This window comes from Pinus tabuliformis, chromosome X, assembly GCF_031772625.1.
Source record: "Pinus tabuliformis cultivar Carrire ecotype Pingquan chromosome X, CPIR1, whole genome shotgun sequence".
In the NCBI taxonomy this organism is placed as follows: domain Eukaryota; kingdom Viridiplantae; phylum Streptophyta; class Pinopsida; order Pinales; family Pinaceae; genus Pinus; species Pinus tabuliformis.
This window is the reverse complement of record NC_142308.1, coordinates 21544302-21562281: the sequence shown is the minus strand read 5'-3', so window position 1 is coordinate 21562281 and position 17980 is coordinate 21544302. Positions and strand designations below refer to the sequence as shown.

Here is a 17980-nt window from a genome sequence, read left to right as displayed (position 1 = left end):
TATGGCCTAACATATAGCATGAATGATCATGAGACATCGTGAAAGCATGTTGCCCCGTGTTTTTCCATCTATTATGTGTACAGGTGACAGGTCTATGGTAACCAAGAGATTGTTGGAGTTCTCGCGACCTCCCGTTTGAGTAGCTTCACCCACTTATTCGAGAGATCACATCCCAATTAGAGCCAAATGTTACACACCATTTTGTGGGTGATATCCCAGGGAGAAATTTTTTCTCCAAGATGGTCCTCAACCAGCAACCACTAGCCACCAGCTAGCTCATTGTGCCATTTCTCAGCCACCTGAGCCAACCATGTGGTCCCTCGCCCATCTGCCATGATCGTATGTTTGAAGGTGGACCTCCCGAACCTAAAGGTATGCCTTGTCATTTGATAATTAAGTGTTGTAGTTTGCTTCTCATGGACACTTCTAGGCATGGATTAATGGGGAGATTCAATGGAAAGAATGGGTTAAGTCTGTGCCCTTGTCCCCTAGACCCCTTTGGGATATTAACCTTGAAGTCTAGTCCCGTGGGATCTCTTTTACTGACCATTTGGCTTTAGGAATGGTATTTCACGAGAAACCCCGATTTTGGTTGCGTAGTCCCGCTCCCTTATCCGCTTATATTACCCTTTTTCCAATCATTATTACCCCATTCATCTTTTCTCCCACCTGGATCCACATTCCTCCATTGGGTCCACATAGGGTTATCTCGCCCACACCTTGGGTCAGGGCTGGAATGATGCCCCATTGGTTGAATCAGCTAAAGAGAAAGACAAAAGCATATTAGGCCACATTCAACAGGAAAATGTACCACAAGATGCAAAAGATGGTTGGGACAAACACATTTAGCGCCTGGGAAAAAGCCAATACATGAGCTCTACCCCATCATCATGGCCATCACCCCGGTTCCTATAGGTTCTATGAGCCTCCATCATCACATAGGAACCCATGATTGTTCAAACCCCTAGTGGGCAATGAACCACCCTACCTTTAAAAGGGGATATTCACTGCTATATCTTATGCATCATTCTTGAGCCCCAAGCAGTTAATCAAAGAAAATCATAAAAAGGCAAAAGGCATATAAAGAAGGGTGGAAAAATCAAGGTCGGGGCACCTCATGTACCACAATTGCTCACTCCTATACATTATAAACCCAAGTGTGGGCTTCCCTCTTATTAGCTTCCCTTGTACCCCAGCATGTGACCCAGGGTTGCCCCTTCTCATCTCCTACCTCATTCACCTATCTATCACATGCCACCACCTTTTGAAGGATGTACCTTGAACAATATATCCCCTTTAGAAGTGGAAACCACCTAATAGGATACTTTGTGAACCCCATTTGGAGTTTAGGAGACATTGGCACATCCCGAAGCCCATTGTGGAAGGGCAGGCCATTATGAAGTCCCCAGCTGTGGTCCATGTTTGGTAAGCTCATTTACTCGATTTCCCTAATGACTTGTTGTACTGGAAGGCTAGGGGACGCATTGGATCTTATGTAGGATTGCAGATGGTTTCCATCTTGAGTTTGGTCTCCCTATACGGGGTCCTAACCCTCTAGAGGGCTACATTGGCACATGTAAGGTGTGTGTAGAGAGCCTTGGGCCTCCACAACAGTAGACAACAATCCATCGATCTCCGAGGATGGTCAAGCATGCTCGAGATACTCCCATTGGACGAGGAAGATGCACCTGGTTCACCTTTGCCCAGATAGCCCGACAGATGTACCATGCACTTGGCATGTGACCTAGGACTTGTAGGACAATGTGGCATCCCCTACACCATCATCAGAGCCCTTGCAGACGATCTACAAGGATCCTCGACTCATTTGGAGACCCATGAGGTTATTGTTGTGCCCCCACACCCATTGGGAGCACCACAAGTTTATTGTTTGGAGAACAAGGGGCCAACCCCTTGTCCATCAGTTTTGAGGGTCCTACTCTTCATTATGGTACCCATGGACCTCATCAGGGCTTTTAGAGGGCACCACGACATGCATAGATTATTATTTGACCTCTTGAGAGGCTTATTCTTTCATTTGTGAGCTAATTTGGCGGGCTTGTCACCAAAAGTTAGATTATTAGAACATTATTTTATTTTTGGGGCTTATGTAGGCCAATGAGGCTAATTCGAACTCCTCATCAGTGTATAAATATAAGTGAGATGATTTCATTTTCTCACCATCACTTTGGATTGGATCTCTTCTCTCTCTTGAGAATTTCGCACTTTTTCTTAGAGCATGAATTGGAGCTTTATGGATGAATTTTGATGTGTGGATTTGATTCATCTTGTCTTGGAACTTCTCTATTGTCAAATTGTGGATGGTTGGATATACTCTATTACATGTAAGCACATGCTTTTAATGTTATTCTTGTTTTACTTTGTCATATACACTAGACTAGGATTTTCGCTCTTTTTAGGGCTTAATTGTTGCATGCATTTACGACTTAAATTGTGGAATTTTGTCTCTAGATAGCATCTCTCAATGTATGAGCCATGTAATGTGAATGAAATATCCTAGGGGTAATTTTATCAACGAATTTATCTTGATAAGCCATCACCTTTTTCACACCGAAGTATAAACGATGCAAGATTGCTTCTCTTTGACCTAGAAGGCTAGCAAAGTAGTCTTGAGGCCTCCTTGACTAGGAACCAAAGGTCCTCACTCATATTTATCATAGACTCCATTCTCCCAAGACTAAGGTTGATCTACCAAAAGGTGGTCACCTAAAATCAACTTCTTTTCACCTTTTCCTAGGTCTAGCCAAGTTGGGTCACCTAGGGCATCATTTTCCCGGCAAACTATCCCTCCAAAAAGTTCGATCTCCTAGCCTCTCCTGCACTGGTGTCTCTTCAAGACCTCCTCCAAATTTGAGGCCATTCCGACAGTGGAGTTGTGAGAAAAGCCAAGCCCTAGCTCCGAGATCAAACTTTTCCCTAGCATCCCCAAGGCTAGTGCCTCATAGGATCAATTTAACACCTTTGAGTGAATATTATTTCTTTGATCCTTTCCCCCACCTTGTCTAGGTTTGGAACATCATTGATGCTAAACTCTCACCTCCTAACCTAGGTTGGGTCCACTTGGTCCCGTGTGGTCCCGTTCCTTTGAAAAGACAATTCTTCAAGAACCATCTAGGATACCAATTTCAATAAGGATTTTAGAGATTGGTAACGACTCATATCCCCTAAACCTAATGCTCAAATCCTCTCATTCCTCTCCTAAAAGACATTGTACCTTGCTTAGAAAGCAAGCAAAATCTATCCTTCAACATCTTCTGGAAAGGGAATCATTTGGGTCACTCCACATCCACTCATTGATTTATCCTTCATTAGTTAGTCCATAATATATCGGGTCTCCTCCCATCGGTGAAAGTCTGTAAATAGTAGGGAGCCTTAGCTGAGGTGGCAGTGAGCTAAGTCTCCATTTGTTGCCTTTGGCCTAACATTTCTCCTTTAGGGATCTCGTTTAGGTCCCCGACTAGTTTGAGCGTTAACATGGTGCAAGTGTGGAGTCGGTTGGGCATGGGAATCTAGGTGCATCATCCTCATCCAAAAGGTGGAACACGAGCAATCTCTGAAGGGTATTAGGGATCCATGAAGTACTTCTGCTATGGTGGAGGCCCATGGTGTTAAAATTGGAAACCAGGGCAAAACTTCATGTGGGTCATCTTATTCATGGCCGATAATACTTTTATTAGATTCCTTTCATCGAGAGGTGTAGGATTGATATAAAGATCATCCGATTCCGATAAGTATTCATGGAGATATGAATTTATTTTGATTATGGAATTATCATCAAGCCGACCTACAACTCATGTAGGCTCAGAAGCCCAACAGTCGCATCTATTCACCCACCAACGTTGTGTATAAATATAAGAGGACTTTTCCTCATTTGGACTCACTCATCTCATCACATCTCTCTCTCTCTACTGCGCAGATATGAGTCTCTTCTCTACTGCGCTGAAATGGGTCTCTCTCTCTCACACATGTGAAGCCGGAAGCTGCAACTGCAGAAGTAAAGATTGACTTGCGTGGCCTAGAAGATCTCCTATTTGGAACTGCGCTATAGGTTCATCTGAACCTCCTTTGAAAGCCACAACTTTTGGTGGTGGAATGAAGTCAATCCGACGAACGGTTTGCAAGATATCGACTTCCCTAGTTTGAAGTCGGAAACTGCTGAAACTGAAGCTGCAACTGCAGAAGTAAAGATTGACTTGCGTGGCCTAGAAGATCTCCTCATCTGAACTGCGATGTAGGTTCATCTAAACCTCCTCTGGAAGCTGAAACTTTTGGTGGTGGAATGAAGTCAATCCGACTGTCGGTTTGTGAGATATGGTCTGCCCTAGTTTGATAATGAAGCCGCTAATGCTGATGCTACTGATCTAGGGTTTGCTACTGCTGATATGAATTAGATTTATTGTACTATTTCTCTCTGCTGAATTATTGAAGATAAAAGAAGATTTTATCAAAGGGTTTCCCCACACATTGTGGGGTTTATCCCTGGCTAGCCGCCACATCTTGTGTCTCTTGTCTTGGCTTGTTTTCTGTCGATCGTTTAATGTTCTATCTGCACTTTACTTTATCTACATGTGATTGCTAATCGGTGGAATATAATAAGAAAAAGAAGTAAACTGTTATAAGCATAGAACATACCATAACTTAACATGGTATCAGAGCTGAGGTGAAGACAAAGCCCGAGCAAGAGCAAGAGCAATCATTGAAGAGAAGATTGGTAAGGCTATCCTAAAAGAACTATGGGGTCCTCGAACACTCTTTCCTGCCGAAGACAAGCTCCGTGAGAAAGCTGACTATCACGGATGAAAGATGTCTATCGATCTAACCCTTGAAGATCAAGGAGTGCTGGACCATGTAAGAGGCAATATTGTTGAGCCTTCATCAAATGCATCTGCTGCTGCCTGGAACAAATGGAAAAATGGAGAAGTCAAAACAAAGAAGATCATCCGGGACTCTATCGACAAGCGCTTGGTGGCCTACATCTCTGATCTAGACACCTCCAAGGAAATCTACGACAGACTGGTGAGTTTATTTAAAGTTAATGATGCAAATCAAGTTTTGTTTCTTAGAAATAAGTTGAGGGAAATCAAGAAGGGTAAAGATGAAAGTATGCAAGCATACTTCTTAAGAATCACCGAGATCAAGAACGATCTCCTATCTATTGGGGAAACCATTACTGACAGAGAAATGGCACTCACAACTCTCGGAGGATTACCATCTGAATGGTATGTGTTCAGGACTACTCTTCTGAACAATAATGTAATTCCTAGTTTCGAGGAATTAATGGCTAGATGCATTCAAGAACAAACAAGGGTAGAAGAGCAGGAAATGCCCTTGCCTAAAGGTCCTCCTGCTGCTTTTGGAAAAATAATGTTAAAGATGCTTTCACTCTTGGGTTTCGAGTTGATTCTTTATATCAAGTCGGTGGAAGTCCGCTAGGTGTCATGTCTTGTGACACAACGCTTCAGTCCGAACTTTGGCATCGGAGGTTTGCCCACCTTCATTACAAAGCTCTACCCGATGTAAGACAGATGGTAACAGGGATGCCTGAATTCCAAGTAGAGAAAGAAGGTGTATGTCCGGGATGTGCCGAAGGAAAGCTCAAAAGGGGACCATTCCCCTCAAGCCAAAGCAAGACCTCCGATATATTACAATTGGTTTACTCAGGCATACCTGAGGTTGGCATTAAGAGGGAGACTTCTACACCACATACTCCTGAGCAGAATGGTGTGGTGGGAAGGAAGAACCACACGATGATGGAAGTTGTCTGGGCCATGCTACATGATCAAAGACTTCCAAAGTTTCTATGGGCCGAAGCTGCAAACACTGACGTATATGTACAAAATCGATGCCCTCATCAAGCATTGGGTTCCAAGACTCCTGAAGAAAAATTCACCGGTAAGAAACCTGATGTTTCTCATTTTAAAATTTTTGAAGCCCTGTATACTTTCATGTGCCGAAAGAGAAAAGAAATAAATTGGGAGCATCTGGAAAGAAGGGAATTTTCGTGGGCTATGGTGAAAATACTAAAGGCTATAGAATCTATGTAGCCGGTCAAAGGGAAGTCATAATTAGTCATGATGTCACCTTTGACGAAGATATGGCTCTCAGCAAGGTGATCAATCTTCCGACTTTGAGGAGCTCTCAAGAAGCCGACACCAGGGAACTGAAAGAAAAGGACGATGAATCAATGCCTAATGTAGAAGAACCCATGGATCCGATTGATCCTCATCCACATGAGCCTTCCTCTTCTAGGAAGAGGCCTTCATGGCTTAGGGGGATACTTGATGATGCTGAAGGACATGCTGCACCCTGAGGAACCTTCCATCAAAGTAAGGAACTTAACAGGTATCAGGGATACCTGACCATCATGAGCACGATCATACAAAATGAACCTTCATCATTCTCAGATATCATCAAGCATTAACTATGGAAGGATGCTATGACCATAGAATATGAGTCTATTATGGAGAATGATGTCTAGGAAGTAGTTCTCAGACCCTAGACAAGACAATTGTTACTTCAAAATGGCTTTACAAGATAAAGCATGCAGCAAATGGAAGTATGGAAAAGTATAAGGCTCGTTTTGTTGCTCGAGGTTTCTCCCAAAAGGAAGGTATAGAATATGATGTGATATTTGCACCTGTTTCCGGATATACGACCATCCGCTTGATCATAGCCCTTGCCACTTCACAAGGATGGAACCTACATCAGATGGATGTCAAGACTACATTCTTGCACGGTTTGATCAAAGAAGAGGTCTACGTGGAGCAACCTGAAGGATTTGAGATTTATAATTGAAAATCTCATGTATGCAGGTTGAAGAAGGCTCTCTATGGGCTGAAGCAAGCACCCCGAGCATGGTATGAGAGGATCGATAGCTACTTGATGAAGTTGGGATTCACTAGGAGTGAAGCCGTTCCTAACCTTTACTTTAAGGTTGAAGATGACAAGCCTCTCATACTGGTGTTGTATGTGGATGACCTCTTTCTAACAGGTGCAGACCCTCTCATTCACAAATGTAAGAGGGAGCTGGCCTCTGAATTTGAAATGAAAGACCTAGGACTGATGCACTACTTCCTAGGACTTGAAGTATGGCAGAAGCCAAGGGAAATTTTCCTATCTCAAGGGAAATATGTGGTAAAGATATTAGAAAGATTTGGTATGATGGACTGCAAGCCTGTGACTACCTCGAGGATCTTAACTTTTAGAAGTTATATGGTAGTGATGTCGGACCAGATTTGGGAAATGCCTCTGAGTTTCATAAACTCATTCGCATTGATGTTCTTAGTGAACCTCCGTCCGAACATATTTTTTGCAGTTAGCATTGTGAGCTCATATTTGATTGAGCCTCACTGGATTGATGCCAGGAATCTTCTGAGATGTCTTCAGGACACAATCTCTCATGGATTAAGATACACTGCCAGAGATGTGAGACTACTTGGATATACTGATGTTGATTGGGTAGGCAGTGTGGTGGACCGTAAGAGCACTTCCGGGTGCTGTTTCACCTTGGGATCTGCTTCAATATCTTGGATGAGCAAGAAGCAGAAGTCGGTGGCTTTGAGCACCGCCGAAGCAGGATATATTGTTGCTAGCATAACCTCGTGTGAGGTAGTCTAGTTGCGAAAGCTCTTCAGAGAGCTGTTTGGATTTACATTGGATACCACTGTGATTCTCTATAACAACCAGAGGTGGGATTCGATTATTGAGGAATCTCGTATTCGTCGATTGCTCCAGCAGATAGACATCATCTTGGATATGGTAAGTCGATGAGCAAGGAGGCTCCATCGCATTAAGATGATGTACAGGTTGATACACCTTGTCAAAGCCCTGGGGAAAGATCTAATCTATGATTTTCCCAAACGACTTGGAGTCGGCAAGAAACCCTTGTACAAAGGTCCTGCTTGTTGCATACATTGAGCTCTGGGAGCTCTGAGGGCTTGCGGTTATAACTGGAGCAACATACGACCACAGGGTGACTCACCCTCCCCTGGTGGTGCACACTGGAACAAGATGATTCGCTCTCTTGTGTGACAAGATGATTCGCTCTCTTGTGGAACAGGATGATTCGCTCTCCTGTGTAGCAGGATGATTAGTTCTCTTGTGAGGCCTGGATTCATGTGTTCTCCATGGCGATTGTAGAAGGATTGATGTGTTCTCCTGTGAGGCCTGGATTGATGTGTTCTCCATGGCGGCCTGGATTGATGTGTTCTCCATGGCAATTGTAGCAGGATTGATGTGTTCTCCTGTGAGGCCTGGATTGATGTGTTCTCCATGGCAATTGTAGCAGGATTGATGTGTTCTCCTGTGAGGACAGGATTGATTAGTTCTCCTGTCGAGGCATCCTACCCATGCAGTCTGGGACTCATGGGAAGTACCTCTCATCTGATCAATGAGCAGGGAAATGAAGTTAGGGACCATAGTAGTACCGATGGACGCATCGTTGTAACTACCGTACTCCCTACGCTAGGATGACCTCCATTGATCTGGGATCAATGATACTGGTCTGGGACCAGCGGTAGGAGTTGTACCATACTATGACGCTGACTTCGAGTCGGTTGAGACTGGTCTGGGATCAGTGGTACATACTCTGAGACTGACTTTGAGTCAGTGGAGGATGATATTGGTCTGGGACCATTGGAGTTGTACTCACTATGACGCTGACTTTGGGTTGGTTGAGACTGGTCTGGGACCAGTGGTACATACTCTGAGACTGACTTTGAGTCAGTATGATACATCCTCGATCATTTCTTCTTCTTCACAATTCGGACAAAAGTAGAGTAGAACAGAACAATGCAAGAGCAGAGCAGAACAGAACAAAACAGTACAGATCAGTGCAGGGCAGAACAAGACAAAGCAGAACAGGCAAAATAGAGCAGAGCAGGGCAAGGGTCAGGCTGTACAAGGCAGTGCATTTGATGGATGAATAGTAACGACCGATAGACAGATTGCAGATGAAGTTCTCCATGGTTGAGAGGGAGTGTTAAAATTGGCAACCAAGGCAAAACTTCATATGGGTCATCTTATTCATGGCCGATAATATTTTTATTAGATTCCTCTCGTCGAGAGGTGTAGGATTGATATAAAGATCATCCGATTCCGATAAGTATTCATGGAGATATGAATTTATTTTGATTATGGAATAATTATCAAGTCGACCTACAACTCATGTAGGCTCAGAAGCCCAACAGTCGCATCTATTCACCCACCAACGTTGTGTATAAATATAAGAGGACTTTTCCTCATTTGGACTCACTCATCTCATCACATCTCTCTCTCTCTACTGCGCAGATATGAGTCTCTTCTCTACTGCGCTGAAATGGGTCTCTCTCTCTCACACATGTGAAGCCGGAAGCTGCAACTGCAGAAGTAAAGATTGACTTGCGTGGCCTAGAAGATCTCCTATTTGGAACTGCGCTGTAGGTTCATCTGAACCTCCTTTGAAAGCCACAACTTTTGGTGGTGGAATGAAGTCAATCCGACGAACGGTTTGCAAGATATCGACTGCCCTAGTTTGAAGTCGGAAACTGCTGAAACTGAAGCTGCAACTGCAGAAGTAAAGATTGACTTGCGTGGCCTAGAAGATCTCCTCATCTGAACTACGCTGTAGGTTCATCTGAACCTCCTCTGGAAGCTGAAACTTTTGGTGGTGGAATGAAGTCAATCCGACTGTCGGTTTGTGAGATATGGTCTGCCCTAGTTTGATAATGAAGCCGCTAATGCTGATGCTACTGATCTAGGGTTTGCTACTGTTGATATGAATCAGATTTATTGTACTATTTCTCTCTGCTGAATTATTGAAGATAAAAGAAGATTTGATCAAAGGGTTTCCCCACACATTGTGGGGTTTGTCCCTGGCTAGCCGCCACATCTTGTGTCTCTTGTCTTGGCTTGTTTTCTGTCGATCGTTTAATGTTCTATCTGCACTTTACTTTATGTACATGTGATTGCTAATCAGTGGAATATAATAAGAAAAAGAAGTAAACTGTTATAAGCATAGAACATACCATAACTTAACACATGGCTCTCAACGCTCACCCTCCAAGTGCCAATGTGACCTTCTACAGGGCTCGAACCCGGTATAGGGAGACCAAACCCCAAATGGGGACCCATCTGCAATCCTGCATAAGATCCAATGCATCCCCTTACCCTCCAATACAACAAATCATTAGAATAATCAAGTAAAAAAATTTACAAATCATGGATTCAAATAGGCACTTCATGGTGGCATGCCCTTCCATAGAGGTGAGCATCGGACAGGTGTTTCTTCTCAGATCAGTACCTTGCTACAGGGGCCTATAGTGTTCAGTAGCAGATGGATCAATGTTCAGGATGGCGTAGTCAGATCTTGAGGGACAGTTGTAGGCAGATGTTGAGGGGCATAGAGCAGGGGCAACATAGACAGTTACTCAGTGGACAGTGCAGAGGCTAGTAGCAGCGAGAGACTAAGGAAGCAGCTGTAGAGCCACTCCAGTGGCACAATTGATTCAGAAATTGGATTTCAGTTGTAGTAGTTGCAGCAACAGCATGAGATCAGTTGCAGCGCAATGCAGAGTTGGCAGCAGTCTAGGTTGTATAGTGCAGTGTCGACAACAGTGCAGATCAGTGTTTTAAAAAACGGCCGAGCCGACACCAACTCGACTGAGCTAGACCGAGCCAATGCTTGGCCGGGTTGGCTTCGTGTTGATCGGGTTGTTACGAGCCAGTCGAGCTAGTCATCGACTCAGCCGACTAGGTAACAACTCGGCCGGCTCAGTAACAACTCGGCTGACTCGGTAACAACCCGACCGACTCGACTCCTACATATCAATGGTTGGGTTGTTGTTTATTGCATATTTATAGCCCTAAAGTAATCTCACTGTGAGAAAGTTATGAAATTAAAAGGCCGAAGTATGGTTATCCTAGTGGCATGAATTAGAAAACTGAAACATTGCATTGAGCCATACAATGTTTTTTAAAAGGCAAACATTTTGGCAATGGACTAATAGATACATATTTACTATCCTAGTGGCATGAATTAGAAAACTGAAACATTGCATTGAGCCATACAATGTTTTTTAAAAGGCAAACATTCTGGCAATGGACTAATAGATACATATTTACCTCTGATTGTTCTAGAGCTTGACTAGAATTAAATCAAGGGTTTTGAGACTTCATTAGGTGCAGATTTCTTGAAATCATCTCCAATAGTCTAGGTAGAAGCATGAGACAAGTCGTCATGTAGCAAAGGCACAAATTTGAAGACATATGTTGATCAGTTCATTAGCTTATCATTTGGGAAGCTATGATTGGTTGCACAGAATTGGTATTATTGTTGTTGTAGTCTAGTGATTGTCCTTGGGATGAGGAAGAAAAGAATCCTGACATTGGTGGCTAAGTATGAACTTTGTATTGGATAGTGCATTGGGTGCCATTTTGATATAATGGATATATTCATGAGCCTACTTTGATCATATTTTGTCTTCTCTCTATATTCTAAAGCTTTGTGTTTGGAAACATGAATGAAAATCTTTAAATTTATGCTTTTTTATAAAAAATAAATATTTAATGTATTTTTTACAATGACCAAATCATTGAAATCAAACCAGACGAGTCGATACGGAGTCGGAATCTGAGTCGGAGCCGACCCTTGGTCGTTTCCAAACCGGAGTCGGAGTTTTAAAACATTGGTGCAGATACAGGGTCATTCAGCTACAGTTGTGGCAGACTAAGTCACTTGAGACGGGGATTCGGGATTTGACGAATACGGGGATTCGAGTGTCGGATACGGACACGTTGACTCTCTGGAACAGGACACGTTCGGATATGTTATATATTATTTTATTAAATATATATATATATATAGAGAGAGAGAGAGAGAGAGATATAGATATATATATATTTTAAAAATTAGATATTTCTTACACAAATTCTCATTCATGATACAAATTCATTGATTTCAAACATAGATATTCATATAGATGTAAGTTTTACAAAGTAACATTATGCATACAAATACAATTGTGACATGAATGATAAATCATAATACATATTCAATTCATCAATGATCCAATTGGAGAAAGACAAGATAGTAAGATAAAGATAATGTAGTTTTCTCATTAAGTCATCAAAATCAAAATGTGTTACATAGGTAGTGCAATGTCAATGGCAAATAGAAATAGCAAATACAAAACAACTACAAGTATACAAGCCTCAAGGGAGTAAGTAGCTCATGACTCATGAATCATCAATCCTCATAGTCATCATCAAAATCAACATCATTGTCCCCATCATCATGGTCACCACTGCTCTCCTCTGCTGCATCCTCCTCCCCTGTATCCAAAGTCATCTCTGCATCTGTTGGTGTGGAGGATGACCCCTCTACAGTATCACCGTTATCAAATGTGACAGGATTTAGCACTAGATCATTGAGATCCAAATTGGCCAATGCCAACTCAACACTGTTGTCCAGACCCATATCATCAAGAAAGCCATCCCACATCTTTGTCTTTCCCTTCAACCACTCATCCCTCTGCCTGTAAATAAGACGAAGGTTGGTGTGCACATACATCATTATCTCTGCCCTGGACTGCTCAAGCCTGCTCTTCTTGACAATATACAAATTCCCATATGTGCTCCAATTCCTCTCGGAACAAGAGGATGAAGTCACCAGAGAGAGGAGCCTCATGGCTAACTGTTGTAGAGGAGGGCTTGTTGCCCCATGATTTGCCAACCAAGAATAGGGCTTCTTAGCCCCCCTGTCTCTAATCAGATCATATCCTGCAAATCGACCAGTGTCAGTGGAAAACTCTGCAAAGGCATCCTCCACCTCATCAAGGGATGCTCTATCCTGAAAAACCCGCCTGAATGCATCTTTCCTCCCCTATGAGATTTCACCATCCATGTCAGGAGGGAATTTGCAGGAAGTTCCACCATTCAGCCACTCATGGTTGTAGTATTTTGGGTTCAATGAGTGAGCCAAACAATGTAAAGGTGTGCAATTCTTGTCCCATCTACTAAGAAGAATATCCTGTATAGTGGTGAAGAAGGCCTTTGATGATATCTCATACTTGGGGCACTCACTTTGTAAAATAATGCTCCTCACAGACTCAATCATAGAATCCCATCCCTCATAAACCTCTCCTAGGATGGGTTGGTCTGTATCTGCAAATCAAAGCAAAGAAATAATCAGGTCCATGATCTGAATAAGTAGATCTACCCTCTCCCACCAAACATCATCTAACACTGTGTCCTTCACTCTTTTAGAGGCTACTTGATCTGCCTTTCTCCAAAAAGACCAAAAATCTGAAATAACCATGGCCCCAAGAGCGATCTTGACCTCCCTCAACCTCTTTAACATGGTGAATGAAAAGGCAAATTGTGTATCCGCAATCTTCAACAATGATAGATTGTTGTACTCCTTGTAGATAGTGAGGACATTTGTATGATTTTGTACAAAGTTAAGGATATGTCGTGCATCCTCAATAATGTTACCAATCCAAAGCACATCAGAAGCAATAGATTTCAATGCTAAGTTCAATGAATGGACAATCCAAGGTGTCCAAAACACTTGTGGGTATTTAGTTTCCACAATCATGCTAGCAGCCTTGCAAACAGGTGCATTATCTGTAATGATTATTGCACACAAGAATCAACTCCTACATCTTCAATAACTTTAACAAACAACTCACCCATATATTGTGCATCCTTGTATTGTCCAAGTGCATCCACTGATTTCAAGAAAACTGGACCATTCAAGGAAGGCACCATGAAGTTGATGAGTGGGTATCTTGTTGGATCTGTCCATCCATCAGAAACAATGCTAACCCCAAATGTTGGCCATGATGCTTTAATAGGCTCAAGCATTTTTTCCACCTCTTTTTTTGCCTTCGTCAACAATGTGGTTCTAAGCTTCTCTGGCCTAGGAGGCACATACCCTGATGGAGCCCCTTGAGTTAGAGCTTGGCACATCTCAATAAATAGAGGTGAGTGTGCAACATTAAAAGATATGAAGTTTTGATAGAAAAAAAGGCAATGGTGAGATCAAGCTCTTCCCATTTCTCCTTTTGAAAAATCTTGTCCATTGGACCAAGTGAAATTGCCTATCTTTTTGCTGTTTGTCCCCCATCATAACTCCTAAATGGGAATTTGTTGTTGCTTTTCCTAAAGAATGGAAGGGGGTCATCATTCTTGGTTTTTTTTTTTTTGCAGCCACATTTGCCATACCAACATTGGACTCTCTTTCCATTTCTTTCCTCTTTGGTAAAGGCACCTTTGTACAAGCTCCAATTCCACAACCTAGTAAAGCCAACAAATGACATTTTACATGGAAATATGTGCTCGTGAATGTATTGTGGCAATTGCTACATTTCCAACTCACATTGCCTCCTCCCTTCACCTTACTGCTTGGCCCTTGCTCTCTTGTGACATATTTCCACAAGGCATTTTTGTTACCTTGAGGAGGAAGTCTTCCCTCAACATTTGAAGTTGTTGTTGCAACCCCACTTGCAATAGAGGGAACACTTGCAACAGACCCTGATGAAATTGGGAGAGGAGGGGCATCTCCAATGGGGACATTCTTCCCCTTCCTTTGCCCCTTCCCAATGGGAATTTGTTGTTGTTTTTCCTCAAGAATGGAAGGGGGTCATCATTCTTGGTTTTTTTTATTTTGCAGCCACATTTTCCATACCAACATTGGACTCTCTTTCCATTTCTTTCCTCTTTGGTAAAGGCACCTTTGTACAAGCTCCAATTCCACAACCTGGTAAAGCCGACAAATGACCTTTCACACGGAAATATGTGCTCATGGAATTATTGTGGCAATCATTGCATTTCCAACTCACATTGTCTCATCCCTTCACCTTGTTGCTTGGCCCTTGCTCTCTTGTGACATATTTCCACAAGGGATATTTGTTACCTTGAAGAGGAAGTCTTCCCTCAACATTTGAAGTTGTTGTTGCAGCCCCACTTGCAATATAGGGAACACTTGCAGCACACCCTGATGAAATTGGGAGAGGAGGGGCATCTCCAATGGGGACATTCTTCCCCTTCCTTTGTCCCTTCCCTGCAGCCCTTGATTGAGTCGTGAATGCTTTAAAAAAATAAACCAAAAATGCACAAATTTGTAAAAGAAATGCACATGCAAACCGTTGTAGTAAAAATGCAAAAAATAGAGAGAAAATGCACTTACCTCTTGCTTGAATCTCCTTGAAAATGCTCCCACACCCTTTGCTCCTTGCTCCCAAACACCCACAACAAACCCACGGCAAACTAAAGAACTCAATGTGAAAATAGAATGGAGAGAATTGCATTTATAACGCCGCACGGGTTCCTAATTTCCAGATTCGAATCCGAAAATCAGGACACGATCCGGATTCGATCGTGCCCTAATCAGACACGACGTGTCCTGATTTCGAACTCAAATCCGCCTGAATCGTGTCTGATTCGCCAGATTCAGGACACGACGGGCCTGGGGGGCGAATCCAGTTTCATAGGTGGCAGATGAATCAGAGTTGTACATTTATTGGTGGGCAATGGCAATGGTCACAGTTGTCAGTCATCAACAATGTGTATGGAGGATGTTATGGAGACTAGGTGAACACCTTCCTCCCTAAGAGGGAGTGCTAGTTTTTGTAGCATCGGATGGTGTTCTAGTCTCGACTTTGGCCAAAGAGGCTTAGAAACATGAGGACTCGAAAACCCATAAATCGTTTCTGGAAAATCCACTTAGAAGCAACTCAATTAAGTTAATTAATCAGTAATTCAATTTTTCCGAACTCTAACTTGGAGAAAATGATTAATTAATAGGAATTAATTGAAAAAGGTGAGATTTCTATAGAAACTCACATGGATCGACTCAGAGATGATCTTAGTCATCAATAAGGACTTAATCATGGTCGTTTGTGATCCAACTGGAGATTATAAGAGGAGGTCGATGGGGTTGGAGCTAAACACACAGGAAGAGCGAGTTTCCTTGGCAAATCAATTTTCCAGAGAGCAACATTCAACTGGAAGAAATCAATCCAGAAGGAAGCAGGAGCAAGAGGGAGATCAATAACAAATTTTTGGAGGAGGATTCCAGATCTGGAAGAGTCAGGAAAGGAGGTCCAGTTATTTTCCCAAGAGGCTGCGTAAGGACTACGCAGGTGCCTCAAGAGGGAAATTCAATTCAACTAGGGAGGAGGTCGTTTTAGGTTCCAAAGGCAGGGAATATTTTTCAGAGGGCAAGAGAAACACTTCCAGAGGCAGCAAAAGGCTAGACAACAGATTCAGGAGCAGATCCGGGCAGAGCGAAGAAGGGATTGTGCAAGCACTGTGTAGAGGCCTGCACAAGGGTATCTCAAAGGCCATTTTCAGTGAGTAAATTGTTGCCAGATTGCTTGTGGAGAGGGGAAAATTTCCCTCAGATATTTTTTCTAGTATTTCTCTCTGATTGGATTGATAGATTAAGCATCCAAATTATACTCAGAATTTTTGTTGTTGCATACTAATAAAACCCTCATCTACTGCACCAATTTTCTCGCATTGGGTTTTTCCAAGGACATTTGTCCAAAAATAACTGTCAAATTTTATTCTTTGTATGTGAGTATTTTCTTAGTTTTCAGCATTTTATTTTCCGCAGCATTTTTATTGTGAAGAAATTGCAGTGTGATTAATTCGTTATTTTGTCGTAACAAAATAAACTGCATAATTTATCAGTTAGAAGAAATAATTCCAGTTGCTACATTTCAAGTGAATTTTCACATAAAGGAGATCCCTCGGGACTAGGATACAAGATTAACCCTCAATTTGAGGCAAGAGACCAAGAGTATAGTCAAAACCTTTCTTTCTGCCGAATCCCCCCACTAATCCATGACCAGGTGTGCCCAAGAAAAGCAAGCATAAACACACAATTACATAATGAAAAACCAAACCTTCGGGGTTGGAAGGCCCGCCTTCAAACATACAATCATGACAGACGAGCAAGGGCGCACAATGGCTAGCTCAGGTGGCAAAGAATAGTAGCACATCAAGCTATGAGGTGGCTGTAATGAGCAGCTAGCTGTCGGCTGAAGAAAAATCTAGGAGAAATTTTCTCCTATATGGGTCACCCACTGGTGGTGGGTAATAGGTCCCAAGATCAAGTAGCATACATCTTCACCAAGGCACTCAATAGGGAGAAGTTTGAAAATTTTCGGGAAATGTTAGGGGTTATGGAAAATGAAATCATATTTTTGAGGGGGTATTAAATATTGTAATGATGATTTCATAATAATATAATAAAGTTGTACATAATAAATCATTTATGTTATGTATGTAGTTATTAATTAGGTGACCGTTTCCTAACGAGAATCACAAGATCTCCTATATATATATATATATATATATATATATATATATATATATATATATATATATATATATATATATAGATATATATGACACCATCTTATCGAATTTGGGATACATTGAAATAATACATCTCTCTTATTCATTCATATTCTCATGTTTGTCTCTCATATTTTCTATAATTTAACAGATGACTTTCTCTTGAAATAATCCCAAGTGTCTCCACACAATGGAATAGAAAAAGTTGCATTTCCGAAAGTTTTTATTTTGAACAGAACATGTGTCCTCACGTATCAGTGTCCAACACGTAGGATATGGAACATGGGCTCTGTATGGATGTATCCTATTACTTAGGTGCTCCCTAAAACTCCACCCCTTAAAACTTTATCAACCTGCCAGACTTCTAAATGCATAACATATCTAGAATGACCAAATTAGTTTTTAAATGCATAACTTTCTCTTGAAATAACCCAAGTGTCTTCACACAATGGAATAGAAAAAACTGCCTTTTCTAAGGTTTAATTTGTAATTTTACAGTGATACATATTCATCACTTAATTCAGTCCAATCCCTTTTTTGAGTATACATGCCATAGAGGAAAAATATAGTATGTATCAATTACATAGCCACAAAAAGGCAACACAAAGGAAAGTGAAAG

General features: G+C 42.0%; 1 protein-coding gene across 4 annotated transcripts in view; it reads right to left on the bottom strand.

Moving 5' to 3' along the window:
• LOC149138125 (uncharacterized) overlaps positions 1-17980 on the bottom strand; it is a 437257-nt gene that overhangs the window by 196403 nt on the left and 222874 nt on the right. The gene's annotated exons all lie outside the window — the stretch shown is intronic.